General features: G+C 34.1%; 1 non-coding gene and 1 pseudogene across 2 annotated transcripts; both read left to right on the top strand.

The window, feature by feature from the left end:
- Positions 1–3,383: 3,383 nt before the first annotated feature.
- LOC143551902 (ABC transporter G family member 35-like) lies at positions 3,384–19,172 on the top strand (annotated as a pseudogene). Its single transcript, XR_013138567.1, has 16 exons — positions 3,384–3,682; positions 9,449–9,658; positions 9,755–9,999; positions 10,092–10,222; positions 10,299–10,691; positions 11,053–11,651; positions 11,720–11,990; positions 12,075–12,228; positions 15,052–15,132; positions 15,230–15,366; positions 15,446–16,249; positions 16,328–16,461; positions 17,943–18,170; positions 18,243–18,414; positions 18,504–18,751; positions 18,822–19,172. The product of XR_013138567.1 is annotated as an ABC transporter G family member 35-like (transcript).
- A 538-nt stretch (positions 19,173–19,710) lies between these two features.
- On the top strand, positions 19,711–19,783 carry TRNAK-CUU (transfer RNA lysine (anticodon CUU)). The gene has a single exon. It is a non-coding gene; the product is annotated as a tRNA-Lys (tRNA).
- The last annotated feature ends 4,982 nt before the right edge of the window (positions 19,784–24,765 follow it).

Raw genomic sequence — 24,765 nt, 5'->3', positions numbered from 1 at the left:
CGAACATCCCTTTTTTTCATGTCATATTCCCAAGAGAAGGTCCTCCAACTTCTCCATAAAAAAGATCATTTCTTTCAGTCAAGTTCCACCATCATCGTTCATCAAAGATCACGTCTCATTGTTAACATAAATTAGATAGTTCAGTAGTCTTGCATATTTATATTGTATTTATTTTCATGTAGCTTGTATTTAATACTTGTATCTATATATTCCAATCCCTTCTTGTTTTTGGGTATTGAGTTCAATAACCTTAATATGGTGTCATTGTGATTTGTGGGGTCTATCCCTTACTATCTTAAACGATAACTATCAATGGTGTGTTATATTTGTTAATGACTTCTCATGGTTTACATGGTTCTACCCTCTAAAAATCAAATCCGGATTCTATAATGTGTTATCAGTGTTTATGAACGTTGTACACACTCAATTTTCAAGAAGATTAATATCTTTCAAAGTGATGGTGGCACTAAATTTTAGAATCACAACATTAAACAGGTATTTGATGACAACTGTTTTAGACCATAATATAATATATGTATATTTTATACCATATCACTTACCTAAACACACTGTACGGAATATTAATATAATCTATAATATATATAAACGAAAACCCAAAAATCATATGTGTCGCGATGTGGTCGCTTCCCTTTTTTATGGAAGCCACCAGATTTATTGATTTTTAAATAGAGGCATCTCATTGATTTAACCCAAATTCATGGGTATGGGTCTTTCCAAAACCAGATAGCTTTTAAACGGGTTATAACATCTCATTAAATTAAAAATTAATCTTACCAATTATTTGATATGAAAATCCTACAAAATAGGAATATACTAAAATTTAATATCCAATTTAAAAAGAAAAAGATATTATTTATAATTAATAAACAATTTTATAGTAAAAAACATAAGCGGGTCATGGGTCGCCAAATCCAGATAGCTTTTAAACGGGTTATAACATATCATTTATTTATGAAACCCTTTCATCATCAAACCCTAAGTATATTATTAACTTTCTTACAATAAAGAAAATTAAAATTCAAAAAATAAATATTAAAAAACGAAAAATGTAAAACAACCATTCACCCAATCCATCAGATTACTTTATTTGTAAATGAAGACTTCTCACGCGTTTGACCCGAATTTACGAGTAAAGGTCTCACCAAACCCTGATAGCTTTTAAACGGATTATAACATCTCATTATATTAAAAAAATAATCTTATCAAATATTTGATATGAAGATCTTATAAAATAGGAATGTACTAAAAAGTAATATCTTATTTTATTTAAAAAAAGATATTATTTATAATTAAGAAACAATTTTATAATAAAGAAAATAAACGGGTAATGGGCATCACCAAACGCAGATAGCTTTTAAACCTGATTATAACATATCATTTATTTGTGAAACCATTTCATCATCAAACCTCAAGTATATTAATTACTAGATTTTATCCCCCGTATTACGAGAGTTATTTTACATTATTCGTTTTTAATATTTATATACGTATATTTGAATTTGAATTTTATTTATTGTAAGAAAGTTAATAATTAATATACTTGAGTTTTGATGATAAAATAGTTTCATAAATAATTATATGTTATAATCCGGTTTAAAAGCTATCTGGGTTTGGTGATACCCATTACCCGTTTATTTTCTTTATTATAAAATTGTTCTTAATTATAAATAATATCTTTTTTTTAAATAAAATAGGATATAATTTTTAGTACATTCCTATTTTATAAGATTTTCATATCAAATATTTTATGAGATTAATTTTTAATATAATGAGATGTTATAACCCGTTTAAGAGCTATCTAGGTTTGGTGAGACCTTTACCTGTGAATTTAGGTCAAATGCGTGAGAAACCTTCATTTACAAATAAAACAATCTGATGGCTTGAGAGAATGGTTGTTTTACATTTTTCGTTTTTTAATATTTATTTTTTGGATTTTAATTTCTTTATTGTAAGAAAGTTAATAATATACTTAGGGTTTGATGATAAAAGGGTTTCATAAATAAATGATATGCTATAACCCGTTTAAAAGCTATCTGGATTTGGTGACCTATGACCCGCTTATTTTTTTTTACTATAAAATTGTTTATTAATTATAATAGTATCTTTTTTTTAAATTGGATATTAAATTTTAGTATATCCCTATTTTATAGGATTTTCATATCAAATAATTGGTAAGATTAATTTTTAACTTAATAAGATGTTATAACCCGCTTAGGAGCTATCTGGTTTTTGTAAGACCCATACCCATGAATTTGGGTTAAATCAATGAGAGACCTCCATTTAAAAATCAAGCAATCTGGTGGCTTCCATAAAAGGAGGGAGCGACTACATCGCGACACGTAGGATTTTAGGGTTTTCGTTTATATATATTATAGATTAACTTTCTTACAATAAATAAAATTAAAATCCAAATATACATATATAAATATTAAAAACGAATAATGTAAAACAACCCCCGTAATACGGAGGATAAAATCTAGTATATTTATATTTTAGACCACATCACTTGCCTAAGCACACACTGTCACCACTATCTCCAATCCTCCCACATCAGGTCACCTTGAACCTACAGCCCCCATACCGGCACATGTTTCCTCCACCCATCCCATGATTACCAGAGCCAAAGCTGGCATATTCAAACCTGAGTATCCAGCCGACTCCTCTCAAACCCACACTCATGGCCTATTCGTTGATCTCTTTTCATCCAAAGAACCTAGAGGTTTCAAGTCCGCATATAAACACCCCAAGTGTCTTACAACCATGAACGAAGAAATGTTGGCTTTTCGGAAAAACAACACTTGGTCTCTTATGTCTAGACCCACCGCTCATAACATTCTTGGTTCAAAATACCCCGAGTGGCTTCCGGCCATGAACGAAGAAATGTCGGCTTTTTGGAAAAACAACTCTTGGTCTCTTGTGTCTAGACCCACAGCTCGTAACATTCTTGGTTCAAAATGGATCTTTCGTACCGAATACCGATCCAATGGTTCGGTTGACCTGAATGAGCTTGTTGTCATGGAACAACCACCTGGTTTCGTTGATCCCCTCTATCCTATTCATGTTTGTCGGCTTAATAAGGCTCTTTATAATGGCCTTAAACAGGCGCCACGGGCTTGGTTTTACCGGCTCAGCTCGTTCCTTGTACTAAATGGCTTTATTTGCAGCAATAGACTTAAAAATATTTATTAATATTTTGAAATGGTCCATGGCTTCAAAGAAATAGAGAAATAAACGCTAACATTTCTTATTTAAGAAAGAAAGAACCATAATGGGGATTGACACGTACACCAAAGCTTCGAAAATGGAGGAACAAACGGAAGATGAGTATCAGTAAGAGTCTGATGTATCAGCAGAGCCTTACGATGTTTGCTACCCGCAGTAACGCTAGTGATGACGGGCGTAATAGTCATCATTCCGTGGAAGACGAAGAGGCCTTGCGATGGGCTGCTTTGGAGAAACTACCTACCTATAATCGATTACGAACCACCATCTTCAAATCTTATATTCAAGCCGATCAACAGCAAACGCCTACTGAACAGATGTTGTTAGATGTGAGGGATCTCAATCCACAGGCTCAACAAAGCTTTATCGATAAAATTTTTAAGGTTGTCGAAGAAGATAACGAAATCTTTTTGAGGAAGTTCAGAGATCGGGTTGACAAGTAAGTTTTCACGTAAACGATACTCGATTTCCTGATTCTCTTTAGTCTTTTCTGTAATGTGTTTCCAACATTTGTCTATATTCTACAAGTCATTTACAATAACTAAAAAAAATATACTTTGTAATTCCATCAATCATGCATTGTCGCCTTATTTACACCCTCAACTGCTCTGAATTACACTAGAACTCCGCCGTTACTTCTTAGTACCCTAAACCATTTTAGTTTTTTTTATACATTATGTTTGAAAATATAAAAAACAGAAAAGTAAATATATATATTCTTTGTTCTTGACCATATCCAGCCCAAAAGAGAAATAGCCACAAACTCTGGTTCTCGCTCAAGTCTAGTTGAGTTTTAGATCATATAGAACACTTAAGCTTAGTTAAACATAGTATTTTACTGTTTTCTTTTACATTGTTTTCAGTTTCTAGATCATATAGGACAAGACTCAATAGTGCCCGAACTTGACTTGCATACCCGAAATATTAAAAATTTGTGAGTCGGGATGGGTATTTAGGTATGGGGCATTTACATATTTTCCCTTCCTAAACATTGAAATTACATATTTCTCCAAACCATACTTAAAGAGCATTGTACATTATGCATTAAAAACTTGTATTTTGGGAAAATATGTAATTTCAAAGGTTTAGGAAGGGAAAATATGTAAAAATCCCTTTAAGTATTAGATTAGTTATAAATTTTCTGTGTATATGAGGTATGGCATTGGTTAACGGATTACCTGAAATATACATATATACCCGCTTACCCAGCCATAGGCTAGCGTAAATATGAGATTTTGTGATCCTTTCTATAATTGTGCTAAAAAAGGTGTTGACAACAAATCTTGAACTTGTGACCTACCACCAAGGTATACAAATGTTTACCACTAGAGCAATAGTTACATATGTTTCTAAACCGCTGATTAAATACATATCTATATATAATGTTTTTTTTATAAATAATTTGAAAGCCTTAATTAAGTGTGGGCCTAAAACGCTATCTTCATTTCGCTGACCCACGGGCCGACCCTTATAACAAACTAATAGGTATACATGATACACGTGATAATTAATCACCTGACACATACATGAAAGGTACTGAACCAGATATGAATACAACTTTATGATCAGTTATGCGACTGTGATTGATATTCCTGACACTCGTTTCAATGAATTTGTCTCATTCTCGTCCTAATTATATTCATTCTAATTATATTATCATCCTATTTAAGTATTTATATTCATTTGACTCATGGGTCGCATTGGCTTCATGAGCATGTACTATGTCTTTGAACGTGAATATTTACGATTTCTATTTTATTTATTACTTCAGTTTTTTACTTAATATTTATTAGTTTTTACGTAATCAGCCAATGAAATGGATAGTAATTTCTTCGACTTAAAGGTACATTACTAAGTGTTACAAATAAACCTTTTTCAAAAGATAAGAACTCAGAATGTTATCCTTACGAGTCATTATAAATAGTAAAAATGTAAGTAGAATAGTTCTTAAACTCGTTATAAATAGTTAAAAAAAAAGTTTAATTGATATAAGTTAATGAATATTGATGTTATTGATGTTTTTAAATCCTTGTAAGTACAATATTAGGTAATATTTAGATATTAAAAAAGGAAAATTCTCAAAACATAAAATGACAAAAGACGTCCTTTACGTTTGACCTGATTTTCATTTGACATCCTTTAATGAAAGAAATAGCAAAAGACATACATCATGTTTTAAATTCCTTTCACGTTACGTCCTTTGACACTAACCAAGTTAATTTTTTTCGTTAAATATAGTCATGTGCAAGACACACGAAGGTAAATTTGACTTTCTACTCATAAAAGACTATTTGTGTAGATTTCTTAAAGTTTGGGGAAAAAATAAAAATTAACAAATATTTAAAATATATATTTATCTCTCATATTCTCTCTCTCTCACACACACACTCTCTCTCTCTCTCCTCCCTCTCTCTCTCTCTCTCTGACACTATGATTCATCAACACCATCCACGGTGGCTGTGGGAGAGGTGGCCGATGGAGAAGCGGATTTGGGGGTAGGTGAACAGTGACCGCACCGGTGGCTGTGGGAGAGGCGGTGCTGGCACCAGCGACGGCTACGGAGACAGTGGTGGTCTTGGTGGGTTTTTTCAACCTTCTTGTGTGGACTTTGTTACCTTCTCACAATTTACTCTTCCCTTTGTTTAATTTACAAGCATCTAACAACCCGGAGGCATACAATCTCGCCAGAAAAAAGCCCCAAATTTCAAACCCTAGTTCCGTTTTAAGGTTTGAATTTTGGCTGGTGCTAATGGCGGAGGCGGGGAAGTTGTGGTGGTTGTGAAGAGCATGTTAATGGTGTTAATGGTGACAATAACTAATTGTAGCAAGTTGTGGTGGCGGAGGGTGTTCGATTGGTTTTTTGGTGGTGGTGGCAGGAACAATCGGCAGCAAGTTGTGGTGGTTGTTTGGTTGGTGGATGGATTGTAGAGAGAGAGATGGTGGTGGTTCAGCAAGGATGAAAAGAAAGAGCCGGTGTGGTTTTGGGGTTGCGTGGAAGAAGAGAAAGAGCCGCAAGGATGAAGCAGTTTTCGAGCAACCTCCCGGAGGTTCAGTTTACCCATCAATTCAAATTGGAATTGGAATTGTATTATTATTAAAATCCGGCAACGGCGTTGTGAGTAGGCCTCATTATCGTGTTCCACCTTCTTCCAATTCTCGTTTTTCTTATATATATATATATATTGTGTGGTATCTGTTATGGTGGCTTCGGGATGGCGATGGGGCGTTGGAGACGATGGCGATGGCCGCCGTGAAATTGAATCCGGTGGTGGTGGCGGCTAGGGAGGGTGAAACGTATGAGAGAGAGAGAGAGAAAGAGAGAGTTTTGTCCTTTATGTATTTTATTATTTGTCACTTTTAATTATAAAATAAATTAAATATAAAATTACAAAAATACCCTCATGTGCAAGGCACATGACTATATTTAACGAAAAAAATTAAATTGGTTAGTGTTAAAGGACGTAACGTGAAAGAAATTTGGAACATGATGTATGCCTTCTACTATTTCTTTCATTAAAGGACGTCTAATGAAAATCAGGTCAAACGTAAAGGACGTCTTTTGCCATTTTGTCTTCTCAAAATAGGCTTTTATGAAAAAGGATTTCAAGTTTTAAACACCTTTTCTATATACAATTCCAAAAATAGGTATTCTAAACTAGTCGGAGCGAGTAGGTTCCTAAACGAAACGAGTAGTTTACAGAATCAATAAAAACACGCCACGTGGCAATAAACTACTCGTGTCGATGTATTTCGCATGCCAAACTACTCGTCGCGATTAAAACACTTATGCAGTAGTCGTGGCCGTTGTAAACAAGGCATGATGGAACGTGCTCGTGGCGACTAAACGAGCATGGAGCTTGCTCGTTTCGGATAGTTTTTGCCACGTGGCGTGTTTTTACTGGTTCTCTAAACTGCTCGTTTCGTTTAAGAACCTATTCGCCCCGACTAGTTTATAATATTTATTTTTGGAATTATATAAAAAGATGTTTAAAACTTGAAATCCTTTTTTATAAATACCTATTTTGAAATTTTTCCACATAAAAAATTGTTGTTAAAAAAAAGTTAAAAGAATTGATAAGTTGATTAGTGTGACCCATGTGTATAATTTCACTTAGGCTGAGGGGTGTGGGGGGCGCGAGAGGGGGCGTGAGTGGGGGCGCGAGCCAATAATATTGTGACGTGTGGCAGAGAGAGAAACTTGATAAGATGGGTGTTGGTAGTGGTGATAGCGCCCCGGGCCATGGTGTGGAGGGGCGCGAGAGGGGGCGCGAGCGGTTTATTTTTTTATTTTTTTATAAATGTATTAAAAAAACGTATTATTAAAAAAACAAGAAATTATTTAAAAAAACACACATTAATTAAAAAAACACATTAATATATAAAAAAAAATTAAAGTACTAAAGAAAAACATTATTCTTATTCTTCGGCTTCGTCTTCTTCGATCAACCTCTTCCGGATACGTTCCTTTTGTTTTTCCATCAGCATTTGGTCGACCGGATTTAGGTGGCTGAAGTCTCTTGCAAGGAAGTCCAAATCTCTCATTCTTTTTTTTTCCTTTTTGTCAATAGAGACCACCTCCATGGTTTTGTTGAATTTATTGAGGGATTCAACAAGATCGTTGATGTTTACGGCTTCCCCCTCAGCCGGTTTTTTCCCCCTGGCGTCCCTTCCCAATGGCCGCCTCCTCGGCGGTGAAGACGTTTCCTCCCACGCAACGTTTAGGTCGAATCTAACCCGGCAATCCGACCCGGCGGAAGTGCTGTACGCTCCAGACGAACTAGTTTTAGTCCGTTTCGGCCCTACTTCCGCATCAAGGTCCGGCGCCACCAGCTCAACCCACTTGGAACACCTTCTCAACCTCTCCCACACCTTTACACCGTCCCACGTCTTCACCGTCCCATACCTCCGCAGGCACTCCTGCCTCCACTCTTCGACAGTGAAATTATAGACCGCCAAATCGTCACTGCCACTTGGTCTCATACGACCGGCGTTCCTGTTGAATAGATTAGTAAACAAGCCGACAAATTTTCTGATTTCGGTCCACCGACCCGAAATCATATCGGGGTTCCGCTCTGTACTCCCAACGAGCGAATAGAACGTCTCCCTAACCTTTGTCCAAAAGACCTTGCTCTTTTGGTAGTCGGCTGCAAAATGCATAAATAAATTTGTAAGTCATTTAACTTTTTTATTTAACTTTTTTTTAAAATCATTTTTAAAAACGTTAAAACAATTACCGCAACGCCGATCCTCAGAAATGGCTATCCAAGCCCGACACAGGGCTTCCTTCTCATCCGATGACCACGGAGTGATTTTCCGTTTCGCCCTTCCGGTCGAAGCCGAACCCGACCCGTCCGTTGCAACTTGTTTTTTCCGGTGGACGCGTCTTCTTTGTCCCGCAGCTTCACGTTCTGGTTCTGGTTCTTGTGTCTCCGGAACTACAAAGTTAGGAGACGGTTGTATGTTGGATGGTTGAAAGCCGGATGGTTGTTGCGACCCCGAATAAAACATCGGTTGGTCCGGTGCCGACCATAAATCGTCGTAACTGTAATCTGATTCTAGGTTTGGGTACCAATTTCCAGCCATGTTTTTAAAAAAAGGTTTGGAAGATGGGGTGATTTTGGGTTTTGGGTGTGGTATGTGATATTGGTGTTTGTTTGGGTTTGATATAGGTTGAAAATCGAGTTTGATTTTGTGTTCCGGATGGTATGTTAATATATAGGGTTTGAAAATTTTTTTTTTTATTAACAAAACCCACCCAACGGCTCTTTTTCACGCATCCCAAGCCACATTCACGCCCCCCCAGCCGCTAGCCCACCCGCGCCTGCCTCTTTTTCCGCGCTCGCGCCCCTCTCGCGCCCCTATAGCGCCTCGGTGGTGTGGTCCTCGCGCCCCGGGGCGCGACCGCCTCGCCACTTGCGCCCTTTCTCGCGCTCCGCACCCCTCAGCCTTATGCCAACCATTATGGTTATGTTGTAATTAACGACAAAATTAAGCGAATTTTGAGATTGCTTAAGTCAACATCTAAGCGCTTTTTTTAACGGCTTAAATAACATACCTTTTTTGTTACTCACGGGAATTGAAATTTTGAATCCTCAGCACACTAAAAGCAAGTTTATCTAACACCTTGATACCGGAAATCCAATGTCCTTTGATGTCAACAATATCTAATTACTAATTAACATCTTATCGACTTGTATAATTTCAGGGTTGGAATCTCCCTTCCAACAGTAGAAGTTCGGTTTCAAAATTTGTCCATAGAAGTTGATTGTTATGTCGGAGACAGAGCACTTCCAACATTGATAAATTCAGCTAAAAATATTGTTGAATCTCTTCTTGCTTCTGTGGGCATAAGTTTCAGTCAGAAAGCAAAACTTCACATTCTTAAAGAAGTATCCGGGATTATCAAACCAGGAAGGTATGCTTATTCTAAAAGATCATGTATTTTGTTAGACTTTTCTTCAAGATTTCTTGAAGAACAAACAAATTTTTACCCGAATTTGTAATGTTACAGAATAGCACTACTTTTGGGGCCACCATCTTGTGGTAAGACAACGCTTCTGTTGGCTTTGGCGGGAAGGTTGGATCCAAGTTTAAGAGTAGATGGAGAGATAACTTACAATGGTCATACGCTTAATGAATTTGAACCTCGAAAAACATCAGCTTACATTAGCCAGATGGATATTCACGTCGGGGAAATGACCGTCAAGGAAACTCTAGATTTCTCAGCGAGATGCCTAGGAGTTGGATCTCGTTTTGGTATAACTTAAATAAACTTCTGAAGATTGCACCTTCGTGTTAATTCTTGCAACAAACACATATGGTTTATTGTTATAAACAATGAAATACAGAAATGTTAACTGAGCTTGCAAGAAGAGAAAAGGAAGCAGGGATATTCCCAGAAGCTGAAATTGACCTTTACATGAAGGCTACCGCCATTGAAGGAGATCAGAGCAGTTTAATTACTTACTACACTCTTAAAGTAAGGACTTTCTTAAGTTTTTAATACCAATCTTTACAAATTCAAAATATTAATAAGTAGCTATACCTAAAATCAGATTTTAGGACTTGATATTTGTCGTGACACCTTTGTTGGAGACCAAATGAGAAGAGGTATCTCCGGAGGCCAAAAGAAACGTGTAACCACCGGAGAAATGCTTGTTGGGCCAGCAAAAACTTTGTTTATGGATGAAATATCAACAGGTTTAGACAGCTCAACAACATTTCAGATAGTAAAATGCATGCAACAAGTAGCACACCTCACAAAATCCACAATATTCATGTCTCTTCTACAACCAGCCCCCGAGACCTTTGATCTGTTTGATGACATCATTTTACTATCCGAGGGCCAGGTCGTGTATCTTGGCCCTAGAGAACACATTATTGATTTCTTTGAGGCTTGTGGATTCAAGTGTCCAGAGAGAAAGGGTACCGCTGACTTCTTACAAGAGGTAAACACTTAATTTTTCTTTATTTGATAATGTAATATGAAGTAATATTGTATTTTTAAGTAAAGTCACTTCACGCGATATAAAGCATAAGTGGTCTTTTATTGATTGCATGCTTAAAGAAAACAACGTATAAAGCTTAGATGCGTATAATAATTAACTTTCAGTACCTAACAAAGAACCCCAGATCTGTTAGCAACTAATTTGACTAACGAACGTATCCTAAAAAAATTAATAAAAAGCTAGCAACCTGCTGATCAACCCGTTGCATAGTTGAGCTATCCTTCCTAAAGTTTGATATACATCAACAAGTAAAATTTAAATCAGATTACAGTTTACTTTAAATTTTAAATGTTTATGATAGGTGACATCTAAAAAGGACCAAGAGCAATACTGGGCAGATAGAAATACCACACATAGATTTATTCCTGTATATGAATTTAGTCAACGGTTCAAAAGTTTTCATGTAGGGGAGAAGCTGCAACGCGAGTTGTCAATCCCATATGACAAAAGCGAAAGCCACAAGGCTGCTTTAGCGTATAAAAAGTACTTGGTACCCAAAATGGAACTCCTTAAAGCGTCATGGGATAAAGAACTAATGTTGATGAAAAGAAACGCTATTGTATATGTTTTCAGAACTATACAAATCGTCTTTATATCGTTTATCTGCACAACTTTGTATCTGAGGACCACAATGCACCAAAGGAATGAAATAGACGGGACCCTTTATATAGGTGCACTTTTAAGTATTATGCTTATTAACATGTTTAATGGGCTTGCTGATCTATCATTCACTGTCATGAGACTTCCGGTTGTTTATAAACAACGAGACCTCATGTTCCACCCTCCATGGGCTTTCACACTACCGGCTTTTCTGCTCCGAATTCCCATATCTATGATCGAAAGTATTGTGTGGACCGTCATTCTATATTGGGGTGTTGGTCTTGCCCCTAATGCTGTCAGGTAACTAAATTTTGTATTATTTTGTTGAATGTTAGTATATATTCTAAAGAATTATGTTTCATGATTAGGTTCTTCAAGCATCTCCTATTGGTTTTTCTTATCCAGATTGTGGCAACATGATTGTTTCGGGTGATTGCAGGAGTTTGTAAGACAATGAATATGGCTAACACGGGTGGATCTGTTATACTTTTGCTTATATTTCTCTTGGGTGGTTTCATTCTTCCTAAAACACAAATTCCAAATTGGTGGGAATGGGGTTATTCGCTATCGCCCTTGTCTTATATCTTCAAAGCCATCACCATCAATGAGTTCCTTGACTCTAGGTGGACCAACCAAAGAGTATGTCCTTAATTTTTCTAACTAAAATCTTTCTAGTTAATACAACAAAGTAATATATGCTTGATATTTTTCTTTTGTTCACAGAGTAGCGACAATACAACAAATTTAGGGTTCTCGATATTAAAGAATATGGACATTCCAACTTCAGAAAGCTCATATTGGATTGGTGTTGGTGCTCTTCTTGGTTTTGCTTGTAGCTTCAATATCTTATTCACATTGTCTCTCATATATTTACAAGGTAAGTTAGTTGACTATTTATAAGTTCTTGTGTAGAGAGAGGATTAAATATAATCTTACTATACTACTATTAAAGCAATACAAGGTTTCTATATGGCATTCAACTAGAAATATCCACATATGCTTCCAACTCATCAATTTTCCATTTATATAAGTTACACATGTTAATTTGAACATTATTTTTAAACGTTAAAATTTCAAAATAAATTGTTATAATAATCATTTATTGAGTAATAAAGACAATTATTTGTTTTTATTGTCATTTTTTAAAAATTTGAGACCTTGTTATTTTATTTTTTGGATTTTGAGAAACTATTTATGAATATTTGGACTAGATGCATGGATGTTTTGATTGAAATGGTGGTTTAAGTCATGAGGTTTGGATTATATTGTTGTTTTATTAAACATGCGATTTAATAAAAATTATAATTATATCTCATTTTTATAGTTATATTTTTAGCATTTTTTATGTTGTGTACTTAAAGGTTTTATAATTTCAATAAAAATAGTTTTTATAACACACAACTTATGTTACAACATCTACTTTACGCTTCATAATTTAAAACATATGACTTCAAGGTAGTGAGTAAAGCTAGGGAGTGTTGAACTTGAAGGTAGTGAGTAAAAATCAAATCTATCTATCTATATATTAAAGCAACACAATATTTTCACTTGTCATTCAATTAGATCCAAGTGTACAAGTTTTTATTTTTACAATTTTTCCTTCATGAATGATAAAATGAAATATATGTTGTTGGTGAGAATTGAACTCAATATCTTACTTTTAAGATGTTTATGGCTTACCAACTCAACTAGGATTAATAGATGTTGGTCTTTCCTTTTTCTTAATTGGTATAAATTCACAACCTTCCATTTTATTACTTTTAAAATGCAAATTATTCTTACTAATCTATGTATTTTAGTAAATTATTTATATATTATTAATCCATAAGATATGTTAATATATGTATTATTAAATTTAAATTTTTTATTTTAGTTTTTAACAACCCGTGTATCACACGGGATCTATCCTAGTATATTTTAAGTTACAAAAGGGTCAAGATAATCTACGGTTATCACTCAGACAAACCAATGGTTAGATGATTGGCAATGCCACCTAGTCATAAGTGGGATGATTTAAATAGTTGAAATAACGATGTAGGAATAGCCATAATTGTTGACTTTCTCTCAAGTTTCACCGGTTTTAAATGAAAACAATTTTTCTATTACTTCATTATTATGTTTTTAAAACTATAATTATTATGATATTGATATATTTTTTTAAAATTGTCAAAGTACTTTTCACTACCATTAAGCCCAAAACGCGTTGATGATTTAAGAGACGGGGCATTTACTTATGAATCAAGGATCTCTCCTGTCCACGACCGATGTGGAATTTGCCTAGGGTGTTACAGGTTATGAGCAAACTCTCTTTCTTTTAACTCTTAATCATGTTTGATCATCGATTGCTGATAACTTTATGATACATTGAGGTTAGTGGTTTTCTTAGAGGTGGTTGGGTATTTTGGATGTAAATTGGTAAGTTAGACATGAAAACTAACAAGTTGCATTTATATAAATAGAAGTAATGTATATGTAAACTAATAAGTTATATATATGTGTGTATCTTAGTGTGTAATTATGTGCGTATGTAAGTTGATAGGTTATATATAATAACTACACCATTAAAATCTCACACGTAGCAAAGCTTTTGATAGGGCTTGTGAAAGATGGGATATAAACAACCCATACCTCTATTAAGAGGATGTAGAGGTTGGTTTCACTAAGACCCTAGCTCTAAAAACCATAAATGAACCTAAAGAACCATACGGAAGGAAGATAATAACACCAACCTAAGACAACGTTATGAGATAACGATATAATAAGCTAAGCTAATAAAGTACATATATTTAAATTGGTTACTTATATATACAAAGTGGATTTAACATGCGAATGGTACAAAGATGCTAGAATGCGACACTTTGCGCGTAAGCGAGAGCAAACTTGTTGCAATAATTATGCTAAAATGTAAATAATTATGAGCAAACGTAAATAACTACATAACATATATAATAATTGCGTAACCTATGTTATAGTTATCTTCATATATAATAATTACACAACATATATAATAATGCATCTATCATTAGAAAGAAAAAAAAGACTATAACAGTATACTCAAATCAAATAAAACAAAATTCTTGATTTTATGATGTAATTCCTCTAGAAAAATGATGTCGTGTAAAGAAGCTTTTTTTTAATTGAGAACTTGAAAATTCTAACCGTTGTAAAATATCCAATTTTACACCTTGAGACCCTCATGCATGATGCATGATAATTGCTTACGTTGATGGTTCCCCTAATCTCAACAATTGATTCGCTAGATCAATGGCTCATAATCCTCCGTACCACAAAACCTATTTTATTTTAATCTATTTTTTATCCCGTCATTAAACCACATAGACACAATCTGCAATATTACTCTTAAAGTATGGAAAAGGACGGGCGCTTCATAGTGTATACAAAATGAATAGCTGGTTTTAGTACTCTTAGTTTTCTTAAAAGCTCTCTTAATCCCCCACACACATGCACATGCGCGCGCGCGCACACACACTTATCCTATATGTGTGTGTATATACTATTCAACTATTATTAACCTTAATGATTATTTAAGGGATATGTTATTCATACACCTTTTGGTTATCCACACACCCTACATACGATCGTATAGGGGCTATACTATCGTATGGCACCTCATGTTATAGGGGGTGTGGATTGGTTAAGGGTGTGTGAATAACCATAGCCTTATTTAATTTCTAACCAGCCCCAGGAAAACCACAAGCAATTTTCTCCAAGGAAGAAGCTACAACCATTGATGGTCATGTTGTTGAAGGAGCCAGTTCAAGTATGAAAACCGGGTTACAGAAACTTACTACTTTTATACTCAACGGTTTATATGAAAATGATAACTAGAAGTTCTAACTCTTAACTACATTTTGTAGAGGGAAATAAGCAAACGTATGATTTTCGTTCTTCCATTTCTGATGCTAATCGTGCATCAAAGTAAGGGATGGTTCTACCATTTACTCCACTAGCCATGACATTTGAAAACATGAATTATTATGTTGATATGCCTAGTGTATGCTCCTTTTGGTAAAATATTATTCATTTAATCTTTATATAATATATCAAATCTTATGACTATATTGTTGAAACAGGAAATGAGAGAACATGGTGTGACAGAAAATAGATTACAGTTACTTTGTGACGTAACTAGTGCTTTTAGACCTGGAGTTCTAACTGCATTGATGGGAGTCAGTGGTGCAGGAAAAACAACTTTGATGGACGTCTTAGCCGGACGAAAAACTGGTGGTTATATTGAAGGAGAAATTAGAATATCAGGTTTCCCAAAGAAACAAGAAACATTCGCTAGAATTTCTGGATATTGTGAACAAAGTGATATCCACTCTCCCACAATAACCGTTCACGAATCTTTGATCTACTCAGCTCTCCTGCGTCTGTCAAACGAAGTTAGCAGTGAAGACAAAATGGTAAAACACCATTGGTATTATTGATTAACTAAAATCATAAGAAATGCGATAATAACAATAATGGGAATATTAATACTACTTTGCTTTTATGCTTTCAGATATTTGAGTGAAGTGATGGAGCTAGTTGAACTAGACAATATCAAGGATGCAATAGTGGGCATTTCAGCAGTTAACGGTTTATCAATAGAACAAAGAAAAAGGCTAACAATCGCAGTAGAACTTGTCACTAATCCTTCAATTATATTCATGGATGAACCAACTTCTGGGCTTGATGCAAGAGCAGCAGCGATTGTTATGAGAGCTGTAAGAAACACTGTTGATACCGGAAGAACTGTTGTTTGCACCATTCATCAACCTAGCATTGATATCTTTGAATCCTTTGATGATTTGTTACTACTAAAAAGAGGAGGCCAAGTTATCTATTCGGGTCCCATTGGCAGACATAATCAACAAATCATCGAGTATTTTGAGGTATGTATTTTACTTCCACAATAACTAAATGAAAATAAAAAATAGTGAAGTCAATAATATTTTTTTTAATATTAATAGGCGACTAATGGGGTTCCCAAGATAGCTGAAAAATACAATCCAGCAACATGGGTGTTGGAAGTGAGCTCTAGCGCTGCAGAGATGCGACTTGGTGTCGATTTTGCTGAACGTTTCACGACATCTTCTATGCATGAGTAATTCATTTACATATAATCAATTTTGAAAGTGAATATCGCTATTGAGTCATTTCAAATAACAAAAAACAACATATCAAAGAAGGAGAATTGGATCACTTTGAATTCCAAAGATTCTTGTCACTTATTAGAATAAGAAAACAATCGCATCTTGTCTACTTACGAGTCTCATTATGCGTCTCATTGTACCCAACAATGGTTGTTGTAATTGTATAGTCAAAGAGCAACGTTAAACCATGTCAAAGAACAATGTTCTGTATAACGGAGTTTCGATATGTATCTTAGGTTAGAGGATAAAAGATAATACAATTTTCAAAACTAGCTTATGGCATCGATCCATGAAGTCATTTTGAGGGCAAAAAAACTAGCTTATGACATCGATCCATGAAGTTGTTTTGAGGGAGAGTCTTGTCCGATGTTTACTCTCCATAAATATCCGTGAACAACTTGCAACTCTTCTTCTATTTTTATATTTACAAAAATCAACTAACAGATATAGAATTGTCTTATCCACAGTGGTGGGTTTCCTTCTTGATGATGTTCCTGGGTGATCGAGTCAGGAGTGTCAAAATCAATATAGATGGTTGACATCCCGTCTCATGAAAGCTCACTCGGATACCGGGGCAGTTCCAAAACATTGTTAAAGAAACAAGTGAAGTGCAAACTAAATGCAATATTTTAATGTATTTTGGAAACTCTCAAATGTGTAATTTCTTGAACATATATTTTTAAGTCACTCTATAAGTCACTCTAACATACAAGGCTTTTTATTAGTATATTGCTTAACATCAGCCAATTCATTCTATTTTTTTTTATATTGGTACCGTTCTTCAATCAAATTTCGTCAAAATCATTCTGAAGTCTTGATCGATCATATTATCGCTTTCTTCAAAGTCAACCCTGTTATTGGACTAAAAGTGAATAGCAAAATTGGATCATTTAAACACCAGAGAACAACATATTGTAAAGAACTTGAGCTGAACTAAACTGATCACAAATAATTAACAACTTTATTAATCAACATTAAGTATAAAGGGCTAATACAAAAACAAGAACATAATATAATTAATCTTCTTAAGATCTAACTACAATTCTCTTCTCACGGTTTGTATACATTTGTTGAACAACCTCAAATTGTTATCACTATTATAAACAAAAAAAAAATTCATACCAACAACGGTGACTCCTAGGAGTTGTAACTATTTGCTACCGATATCTTTTTATTCCATAATGGTCATAAGTACTCCTAAGTGGTAACTTCATTTCACCATCAATTGTGACTTCATCAGTAATAATCATTAGTACTTACTAATGCTAGTTTCCACTAACCACTTGAGTTCTTATTGTGCTTCCATTGTTGTAAGCGTCAACTTTACTAGTTGACTTAATATTATCGATTTAACTATATTCCAACAACCATAAAAACCAGAAGTGCCATCTATAGACAAAGTTAATATTATTCAGTATAAATATAATTGCAGGAGGAACAAGGCTTTGGTGAGGGAATTAAGTGCACCTCACTCAGGAGCCATAGATCTTCACTTTGAAACACGATATGCTCAATCTTCGTGGGGGCAATTCAAGTCTTGTATATGGAAAATGTGGTGGAGTTACTGGAGAAATCCGGATTATAACCTTGTTCGTTTCTTCTTCACCTTGCTTTGTGCAGTCATGGTCGGGACGGTGTTTTGGAAAATTGGCAACAAAGAGTAAAGTCTTGCATGAATCTTGATTTACAATTTTTTAGGATATCAAATCATGTGTTGATTAAATAATTTCAGGTCCAACAGTAATGATCTGAGAACAGTCATTGGAGCCATGTACTCTGCTATATTTTTCGTTGGTATTAACAACTCCCAAACAGTGCAGCCAGTTGTTGCTACAGAAAGAACGGTCTTTTATTGAGAAAGAGCAGCAGGGATGTACTCTTCGTTGCCTTACGCCATGGCACAGGTTAATTGGTTTTTATTTCCAAAACAAATATTTATAGATTTACGTATTCACAAATTCTAATGAAACATGTAATTGAATTTTGGATTTAGGTGATTGTGGAGATACCATATGTATTACTTCAAACGATATATTACTCGTGTATTCCATGGTGTCATTTCAATGGACAACAAAGAAGTTCTTTTGGTCTTTCTTCCTCAACTTCATTTCAATTCTCTACTTCACATACTTTGGAATGATGACTGTTTCAATCACACCAAATGAGCAAATAGCAGCTATATTCACTGCCGCGTTTTACCTACTTTTCAATATCTTCTCTGGATTTTATATCCCACAACCCGTAAGAACTAAACTTCAACTTCCGAAGTGTTTTTTTTCGTTCCAAAAAGGTTCTGACTTTAAATTTTCAGAAAATTCCTGGATACTGGATTTGGTACTACTGGATCTGCCCATTGGCATGGACTGTGTACGGGTGCATTGTTTCTCAATATCACGACGTGAATCATGAGATTGTTGTGCCTGGGCAGTCACCCAACCCAACTTTGGCAGGTTTTATCAAAGACTACTATGGTTTTGAATTGGATTTCATGGGTCCTGTTGCTGCAGTTCTTATCGGTTTTTGTGTCTTCTTTGCATTGCTTTACGCCTACTTTCTTAGGACTTTAAACTTCCAAACCAGATAGAAAGCATGTAGCTCCAAGTTTGTAATGTATAGAGATAGAAAGCATGTAACTCTAAGTTTTTAATGTTTATAGATTATTTTGGTGTTGAAGTAAAATTTGTTTAATTTTGTAACTTGTAAATATAGCTTGTATTATAGTTTCTAAGTTTGAATCATGACAATCCTAAATTTTTATTTGTTGTTCCTTGTTCTAATGTAATTATTGTAGTGCTAAAGCCAATGATTTAGAGTTCACAGCTTATGTAATGCTACTAGTTAGTAAGAATGGTTTATCAAAAGGCCACCGGACCGAATTGTCATATAATCAAGAACTGATAACCGAACTAATACTATGTTAAGCGATCCGGTCTAGACCAGTATATCTCTCGGTCTTAATATCCCATGAGGCCATGACTGTTTCTCGTACCCATAAGGCCGTAACTCTATTTTGAGAAAAAAAAAATTATGGCCGTTTCTAAGTTTGATTACCTGCCTCTCAGTTGTAATTGGACACTTTTGTCTCGAATATTAGTGGAAAAATTGTTTACTTGAGCACGATTATGCAGTTCCGTATTATGAGTTATGAACTTGTTCAGTTTCTATTTGTACATAATGTTAAAATTCACACATCTACAAAAGCCCGTCTAGCTCAGTTGGTAGAGCGCAAGGCTCTTAACCTTGTGGTCGTGGGTTCGAGCCCCACGGTGAGCGTTTTTGATATTTAATGGCCCAATTATTATTATTATTTTTTTGTAAATGCCTGTAACTTGAAAATAAATAAAACAAAAAACAAGATAGCCTACTAAACTTCAATAAGGTTAATGGCCCAAAATACTTTTTTGTATAGGCCTGTTAATGAAAGACACGATAGCCTATTAAACCTTTCAAATAACGTTTCATAGTAAATCCTAGAGGCGGGCATAAAATCCAGTTCCAAACTAGACCCGGTGTATCCGATGTGTGGGTGGGTACGAAGCAGGTTTCAGTTTCTCAAAAAATGTGTATCAATTAACATAATACAACATTATATAATCCTAAAAAGCTAAAACTTTAAGCCAACTTATATAATTCGTTTTAAAAAGATAAAATCGTTTACTGTATTTTAGGTTCGAAGTCTCAAACTGTAATATCTATTTATATAAGTTTGTGATTGATGGCTAATCTTAAAAAATAAGTAGAAAATAAAAATATTCTGACTCAACTAAATTATTTCAATTTGGTGCCAAATATAATTTGATCAAACTCGAATTAAAATTTATAGATAAGTATATGGAATTTAAGGAAAAGAGGAAACACTTTTAAGTACACACAACTTTGAACGTGTGTTTTGTATAGGCCAATTATTTGAGTTGATAAGGACACAACATTAAGCAAAGGGGGTTTCCCTACAAGAGGGTTATTGTTTGTGGGGCCAAATTGAAAAGCATATCTTTCCATTTAGAGCTTAACTTTAAGGACTCAATTGTATTTTTAATAAGTCTAAGGAGGTTACTTGATGCCCTTAAAAAGTATAAGGTTTTGTATAATTTCTTTTTAATTATGATATAGAAATATTTTTTAAAATTTTAAAAGAAAATTTAATATCCTGCAGGTTGACATGAACCTAGCTCATTACTTAAATTTATTTGGAGTTCCACCCGAAGCTGAATCAAATCAAACTCATCTAATCTAGTTCAACCAATAAATTTCAGGTCATATCCACAAACACACATAAACACATGTGTAAAAATTGTAAGAATCGTCATATGGCCGAATCATTTGTACCCGAACCCTTTGTATTTAAACATAGCCTTTGAGACTTTAACCTTAAGTCTTCTTCACACGTGATTTTTCATGATGTAGCATCATTCAAGCTCAGGACTACATAAAGGAACCCAAACCTATATGTCAAGATTCACCCATCGTTTTGATACTTCTGACAGCACACACAATTTATGGAATTGATGAATAAAGCATGATTTAAAATAAAAAAAATAATAATTAAAATAAAAAAACCTCAAGTGCTAGATTTAATATGTGGATAAAGCAATTGCATATCAACCACTTAATTAAAGAAGACAATATAATGTATACAAACCAAAGCAGCTAAGCTTGTAAAGCAAAAGGTAATCCAACTATCTCATTGGCAACATATCTAATACTAGATTTTTTATCCACCATTTTTTTATAGTTAATAACCGTAATAACAATACAAATAAATTCAATAAATTTGTGACCGATCACCATTTTTTTTCCTTCTAAAAAGTGTTTTATTTATTTTTATGATTTTAGTAGTTTATAGCCTTATAGCAGCAGGGAAAAAATCAATTCAAAACATGAGAGCAAAAACGAAATATTAAATTTTATCTTAAAACTTTGAAAATAAATATAATATAAATGTAATGGCTGCTGATTCTCCCTCCATCTACACATAACAGATAAAGATAAACATTACAAAATTAAAACAAAAATCTTGGGCAAATCCTAAAAGGATTTTCCTGAACGTTCCTACCAAAATATTTCTAGATTCCAATATACCCGATACCAGATAGCTGCCAAAGAGCACAATCTGCACTTTGCCACGCCTTTGTAACACCAAATACCATAAAAAGAAAATCATGTTTCAGTGCTTGGTGTTGGTGTCTTGGTTCATAAAATTAAGCATTTTCTAAAGTTATGTTAAGAGGCAGGCCCACAAGAGAGAGAACAATAATTTAGGTTCAATTATATATTACAAAATACAAACCACTCAAATACTCCTTTAGTCCTTTCCACCTCTACCCACTCCCAGTCTCCCACTACAATCGCTATCACAGTTTCGGCCTTTTGCATTACGTGGGCCTGGGCTGTAGCCCAAACTACTGCCTTCTTCTTTTTTTCCCCTTTTTTTTGTATACTAACTTCTTTAAGTTAGATTTTAATAATTTAATCTATAACTCATTTACCATTAATAATACTGGCATTTAACCGTGATACTCATAACTTTTATTTTCGTAGCAAGAGAAATCCACTCACATAACCTCATTGATTTACTCTTGATTTCACTTGATTTTGATCGAGTGAATTATTATAAAAAAGAAAAACATGCATTTCATGTGAGTGAAATCAAGTGAAAGTCAAGTGAATTTCTATAAAAAGTATGTGAATGGGTTTGCCCTTGACAACTAAAATATCGTTCTAATTGTGAGTAAGAACTATTACCGGCACTTAAACTCAACATCTTATTTTCTGTTTTTGTATACTTAAAGATCAAGTACATGTATATATACATAACATGGTATTATATGCCACATCTTGATGAGTGATTGTTATGAAAAGACAAGATTATAATGTGTGCGTGTGACCACTTGAATATACATAAAGAAACCCAACTTTACTAAAAGTAAACATCTTTGTTTAATATACATTTTTAAGTTTTCATATAATGGTATATACTAAATATTATTTATAGTGACATTATATTTTGCTTATGAGTCATAGATTCTATTTTGTCCTTGTTACTACTAGATACCTACCGACCATCCTTTATCAATAATGCCCGTAAATTGTAAGATGTTAGAGCATTCTCATCCAACCTCTCATATTATTTGAGGAGTGTTTTTATAATTTAGAGAGTGATTCAGGGTATTGTGAGTGAAGGGTTTTTATATTTTAGAAAAAGTTGTGAGGGGTGTTTTTCTGTATATTTGAAAAGTTACTGTTCATTCCCTATATTTTTTTAATATATTTTGAAAGTGGTTGTGAGTGAAGGAAAAAAAAAAGGTAATGATAAAAGATATAAAAAGTATTATTTAATTAAAATGGAGAGAGAAAATAAAGTGAGTTTTAGTGTAATTTTTGGTTTGGAGATAGGAAATGGGATGAGAATGCTCTTAGTACCCCTCCCTAAGATAATTTGTAATGGATGGAGCTAGGGATGGTAACGGGTCGGATTCGAGCCGGGTATTGGTAGTCCTATGCCCATACCCGATATAAAATCGTATCCCATACCCGATCCATTACCCATCGGGTATTTGTCGGATAATTACCCGTCAGGTATCGGGTATACTCATTGGGATTTCAAGTACACTTTTTTTTTGTTATTATCGTCTTCCTCTGTTTTTTATTTATTATTATTTTTTTTTGAACTGTATCTTCCTCTGTTCTTAGATGTAAATATGGAATTATTTTTGCATATTAAATATGTATTATTTTTGTGTTATTGGTTGAAAGACTATATTACCCCTTATTTTAACAGTGTTATTGACAGAATGACTCATTTAGGTCACTTTTGGTTTCACAGGTATTCAACCAGTTCAATTTTTTTTCGGAGACTTAATATGACTCCACCATGCAATCACAAGGACTCAAACAATAATTTTCTCTATAGGTATGATAAATAGTACCAAAATTAAATGGAATCACTTTAAGCACCAATAATTGTAATAATTGTTGAACAAATCAACCACCTATTGTAAGAGATTCTTATATATTTTCTCTTCCTAAATTTATGAAATTACATATTTCTTCAAAATACAAGTTTTTAATGCAAAATGTATAATGCTCTTTAAGCATGATTTGGGGAAATATGTAATTTCAAAGTAGGGATGAGCGTTTTCGGTACGAGTACCGATTGGTACCGGTACCGAATTCGGTACCGTCGGTACCAAGTTTTGAGTTTTCGGTATCGGTACGGTTCGGTATGGTACCAGTATTTCCCGAATTTTTCATGAAATACCGGTACCGAACCGATACCGGTACTAACAATTTCCGAAATTCGGGATCGGTACCGGTACCATCCCAATCTCATCCCTATTTCAAAGTTTAGGAAGAAGAAATATATAAATGCCCCTTGAAATAAAAAGGTGGGAAACCTATATTTATCTTAGATAGTAACATGGGTCCCTCATTTTCACCATATTTTACACCTTGGTCTAATATATTACCGAAACTTTTGGCTTTTAATTTCTCGCACCACCAATTGCTTTTCAACCTATATTTATAGTTTGTTTTATATAAATATCCTTAGTAAGACAATAACAGTAAAATCACTGTTAAAAATTTCTATTGTATGATATACGATGCTATAACTTCCATCTGAATTGCAGTCGATCTGTTTTAGTCTCCTTCGTGTAGTCAAGTTGGTTTCAAAGATGGAAAGTTTAAGAAATAACTAGATTCAGTATTCAACATGAACTGGATTTCAAAAAAGTTTTTCATGCATTGTTGAAACTTTAATATGAAAAATCTGGTGAGTGATCATAGAAACAGCTCTTGTGACTTGATGTGAATGATAGGCTTCAATGGCATGCAAAATGCGAATTTTTTTAAAAAATAGGGTATAGTTGAAATTCTTAATCACTTGTGGGGTTGACTTTCTTTTTAATCACAAGTAGGGTAATAGCTTTTAATATTGGCGAATAAAAAATTTAGGCTTAGATGTGTAAGAGAATGTCAGAGAATATAAGAAGTGTGTTAGATCGGATCTCTTACTTGCACTTGGTACTTGCGAATAAGCTTAATAGGTTTTGATAGTGGCGAATAACAGATGACCATTGATATTTGTCATTGATAGTGGCGAATAAGCCTAATATCATTTGATATTGGCGAATAAGGCTACTATTATGCTATATTTGTAATAAAATCATTGTAAATTAACAATTGATACGTACTCCCTGCTTGATTCTCTGGCATATGAAAAAGAAATTCATAACAAAAAAAACAATTCACATGAT

Source organism: Bidens hawaiensis, unplaced genomic scaffold, assembly GCF_021521415.1.
Source record: "Bidens hawaiensis isolate Kalapana, Puna unplaced genomic scaffold, B.hawaiensis_p1.1 tig00016743_1, whole genome shotgun sequence".
Lineage (NCBI taxonomy): Eukaryota > Viridiplantae > Streptophyta > Magnoliopsida > Asterales > Asteraceae > Bidens > Bidens hawaiensis.
Note: the sequence above shows the minus strand (reverse complement) of the source record. Positions and strands in the feature narration are given on the sequence as shown.